Raw genomic sequence first — 5,012 nt, 5'->3', positions numbered from 1 at the left:
CAAAAGTCCCGAATTTGGTCCAAAGTCACACCCAGGTTCGAGTCCCACAAGTCCCGCCGCGTTCCACCAGGGTTCCGGGGTGCCTACAATGTCCACAACTTACCCAGCAAAGGCGCACTGTGATTGGGAAGAAAAGTTGGGAAAGTGGGCAAAAGTCCCGAATTTGGTCCAAAGTCACACCCAGGTTCGAGTCCCACAAGTCCCGCCGCGTTCCACCAGGGTTCCGGGGTGCCTACAATGTCCACGACTTACCCAGCAAAGGCGCACTGTGATTGGGAAGAAAAGTTGGGAAAGTGGGCAAAAGTCCCGAATTTGGTCCAAAATCACACCCAGGTTCGAGTCCCACAAGTCCCGCCGCGTTCCACCAGTGTCTCGGGGTGCCTACAATGTCCACAACGCACCCAGCAAAGGCGCACTGTGATTGGGAAGAAAAGTTGGGAAAGTGGGCAAAAGTCCCGAATTTGGTCCAAAATCACACCCAGGTTCGAGTCCCACAAGTCCCGCCGCGTTCCACCAGTGTCTCGGGGTGCCTACAATGTCCACAACGCACCCAGCAAAGGCGCACTGTGATTGGGAAGAAAAGTTGGGAAAGTGGGCAAAAGTCCCGAATTTGGTCCAAAATCACACCCAGGTTCGAGTCCCACAAGGCCCGCCGCGTTCCACCAGGGTTCCGGGGTGCCTACAATGTCCACGACTTACCCAGCAAAGGCGCACTGTGATTGGGAAGAAAAGTTGGGAAAGTGGGCAAAAGTCCCGAATTTGGTCCAAAATCACACCCAGGTTCGAGTCCCACAAGTCCCGCCGCGTTCCACCAGTGTCTCGGGGTGCCTACAATGTCCACAACTTACCCAGCAAAGGCGCACTGTGATTGGGAAGAAAAGTTGGGAAAGTGGGCAAAAGTCCCGAATTTGGTCCAAAATCACACCCAGGTTCGAGTCCCACAAGTCCCGCCGCGTTCCACCAGTGTCTCGGGGTGCCTACAATGTCCTCAACTTACCCAGCAAAGGCGCACTGTGAATGGGAAGAAAAGTTGGGAAAGTGGGCAAAAGTCCCGAATTTGGTCCAAAATCACACCCAGGTTCGAGTCCCACAAGTCCCGCCGCGTTCCACCAGGGTTCCGGGGGTGCCTGGCATGTCCACAACTTACCCAGCAAAGGTGCACTGTGATTGGGAAGAAAAGTTGGGAAAGTGGGCAAAAGTCCCGAATTTGGTCCAAAATCACACCCAGGTTCGAGTCCCACAAGTCCCGCCGCGTTCCACCAGTGTCTCGGGGTGCCTACAATGTCCTCAACTTACCCAGCAAAGGCGCACTGTGAATGGGAAGAAAAGTTGGGAAAGTGGGCAAAAGTCCCGAATTTGGTCCAAAATCACACCCAGGTTCGAGTCCCACAAGTCCCGCCGCGTTCCACCAGGGTTCCGGGGGTGCCTGGCATGTCCACAACTTACCCAGCAAAGGTGCACTGTGATTGGGAAGAAAAGTTGGGAAAGTGGGCAAAAGTCCCGAATTTGGTCCAAAATCACACCCAGGTTCGAGTCCCACAAGTCCCGCCGCGTTCCACCAGTGTCTCGGGGTGCCTACAATGTCCTCAACTTACCCAGCAAAGGCGCACTGTGAATGGGAAGAAAAGTTGGGAAAGTGGGCAAAAGTCCCGAATTTGGTCCAAAATCACACCCAGGTTCGAGTCCCACAAGTCCCGCCGCGTTCCACCAGGGTTCCGGGGGTGCCTGGCATGTCCACAACTTACCCAGCAAAGGTGCACTGTGATTGGGAAGAAAAGTTGGGAAAGTGGGCAAAAGTCCCGAATTTGGTCCAAAATCACACCCAGGTTCGAGTCCCACAAGTCCCGCCGCGTTCCACCAGGGTTCCGGGGTGCCTACAATGTCCACAACGCACCCAGCAAAGGCGCACTGTGAGTGGGCAAGAAAAGTTGGGAAAGTGGGCAAAAGTCCCGAATTTGGTCCAAAATCACACCCAGGTTCGAGTCCCACAAGTCCCGCCGCGTTCCACCAGGGTTCCGGGGTGCCTACAATGTCCACAACGCACCCAGCAAAGGCGCACTGTGATTGGGAAGAAAAGTTGGGAAAGTGGGCAAAAGTCCCGAATTTGGTCCAAAATCACACCCAGGTTCGAGTCCCACAAGTCCCGCCGCGTTCCACCAGGGTTCCGGGGTGCCTACAATGTCCACAATTCACCCAGCAAAGGCGCACTGTGATTGGGAAGAAAAGTTGGGAAAGTGGGCAAAAGTCCCGAATTTGGTCCAAAATCACACCCAGGTTCGAGTCCCACAAGTCCCGCCGCGTTCCACCAGGGTTCCGGGGTGCCTACAATGTCCACGACGCACCCAGCAAAGGCGCACTGTGATTGGGAAGAAAAGTTGGGAAAGTGGGCAAAAGTCCCGAATTTGATCCAAAATTATGCCCGGGTTGGAGTACCACGAGTCCGGCCGCGTTCCACCGGTGTCCCGGGGGTGCCTGGCATGTCCACAACTTACCCAGCAAAGGCGCACTGTGATTGGGAAGAAAAGTTGGGAAAGTGGGCAAAAGTCCCGAATTTGATCCAAAATTATGCCCGGGTTGGAGTACCACGAGTCCGGCCGCGTTCCACCGGTGTCCCGGGGGTGCCTGGCATGTCCACAACGCACCCAGCAAAGGCGCACTGTGATTGGGAAGAAAAGTTGGGAAAGTGGGCAAAAGTCCCGAATTTGATCCAAAATTATGCCCGGGTTGGAGTACCACGAGTCCGGCCGCGTTCCACCGGTGTCCCGGGGGTGCCTGCCATGTCCACAACTTACCCAGCAAAGGCGCACTGTGATTGGGAAGAAAAGTTGGGAAAGTGGGCAAAAGTCCCGAATTTGATCCAAAATTATGCCCGGGTTGGAGTACCACGAGTCCGGCCGCGTTCCACCGGTGTCCCGGGGGTGCCTGCCATGTCCACAACTTACCCAGCAAAGGCGCACTGTGATTCAGAAGAAAAGTTGGGAAAGTGGGCAAAAGTCCCGAATTTGATCCAAAATTATGCCCGGGTTGGAGTACCACGAGTCCGGCCGCGTTCCACCGGTGTCCCGGGGGTGCCTGGCATGTCCACAACTTACCCAGCAAAGGCGCACTGTGATTGGGAAGAAAAGTTGGGAAAGTGGGCAAAAGTCCCGAATTTGATCCAAAATTATGCCCGGGTTGGAGTACCACGAGTCCGGCCGCGTTCCACCGGTGTCCCGGGGGTGCCTGCCATGTCCACAACTTACCCAGCAAAGGCGCACTGTGATTCAGAAGAAAAGTTGGGAAAGTGGGGAAAAAAAGGACCGGAAAATATCCAAAATTATGCCCGGGTTGGAGTACCACGAGTCCGGCCGCGTTCCACCGGTGTCCCGGGGGTGCCTGGCACGTCCACAACTTACCCAGCAAAGGCGCACTGTCAGTGGGGAAGACCAAACATGTCTCGGATTTTTTCCAAGTACCTTAACGAGAGAGGCTAAAAAGCACCTGTTTTTACCTTCTCTCGTTGTTGTACTTAGAAAAAAAACGAGAAAAAAAAAAATCTGGGTTTTTTTCTAAGTACCTTAACGAGAGAGGCTAAAAAAAACCATTTTTTACCTTCTCTCGTTGTTGTACTTAGAAAAAAAACGAGAAAAAAATTTTTCCCCATTCATTTCAATGGGAGTTCATTTTTTTTTTGGGATTTTTTCTAAGTACCTTAACGAGAGAGGCTTAATTTTTCACCTACTTTTTACCTTCTCTCGATTTTTCGTTTTTTACCTGGTCGACCAAAACACCTCCATCTCGTTACTATGTGCACCATGTCTGACAGGCTGAAATCACAGGGAACGCGTCCGAGTCAAAGTGAGCTATTTTCGGACACAAATATGGTGTTTTTCCCCTCTATCCTCTGGTTCTTTTTTCAAACTGATCTTCCAGCATCTGAGCGACAGGGGCTCATGCAGACACCTGTGTCCGCCCGAGGGGCGCCTTCCCGGACACATATATGGTGCTTCCCCCCTCTTTACCCCGGTCCTTTTTCAAACTGATCTTCCAGCATCTGAGCGACAGGGGCTCATGCAGACACCTGTGTCCGCCCGAGGGGCGCCTTCCCGGACACATATATGGTGCTTCCCCCCTCTTTACCCCGGTCCTTTTTCAAACTGATCTTCCAGCATCTGAGCGACAGGGGCTCATGCAGACACCTGTGTCCGCCCGAGGGGCGCCTTCCCGGACACATATATGGTGCTTCCCCCCTCTTTACCCCGGTCCTTTTTCAAACTGATCTTCCAGCATCTGAGCGACAGGGGCTCATGCAGACACCTGTGTCCGCCCGAGGGGCGCCTTCCCGGACACATATATGGTGCTTCCCCCCTCTTTACCCCGGTCCTTTTTCAAACTGATCTTCCAGCTTCTGAGCGACAGGGGCTCATGCAGACACCTGTGTCCGCCTAAGGGGCGCTGTTTCGGACACATTTTCAACTTTTCCCGCATGAATGAAATCCTGGAACTGATTCCACCCAGGTACTTAGGACTTCCAGGGCTTGAGCGACAGGGGCTCTGTCCGGAGCGTGTGTCCGCCTAGGGGGCGCTGTCCCGGACACATTTTCAACTTTTCCCGCATGGATGAAATCCTGGAACTGATTCCACCCAGGTACTTAGGGCTTCCAGGGCTTGAGCGACAGGGGCTCTGTCCGGAGCGTGTGTCCGCCTAGGGGGCGCTGTCTCGGACACATTTTCAACTTTTCCCGCATGGATGAAATCCTGGAACTGATTCCACCCAGGTACTTAGGGCTTCCAGGGCTTGAGCGACAGGGGCTCTGTCCGGAGCGTGTGTCCGCCTAGGTGGCGCTGTCTCGGACACATTTTCAACTTTTCCCGCATGAATGGAATCCTGGAACTGATTCCACCCAGGTACTTAGGGCTTCCAGGGCTTGAGCGACAGGGGCTCTGTCCGGAGCGTGTGTCCGCCTAGGTGGCGCTGTCTCGGACACATTTTCAACTTTTCCCGCATGAATGAAATCCTGGAACTGATTCCA

The sequence above is a fragment of the Nerophis lumbriciformis genome, unplaced genomic scaffold (genome assembly GCF_033978685.3).
Source record: "Nerophis lumbriciformis unplaced genomic scaffold, RoL_Nlum_v2.1 HiC_scaffold_43, whole genome shotgun sequence".
Lineage (NCBI taxonomy): Eukaryota > Metazoa > Chordata > Actinopteri > Syngnathiformes > Syngnathidae > Nerophis > Nerophis lumbriciformis.
Note: the sequence above shows the minus strand (reverse complement) of the source record.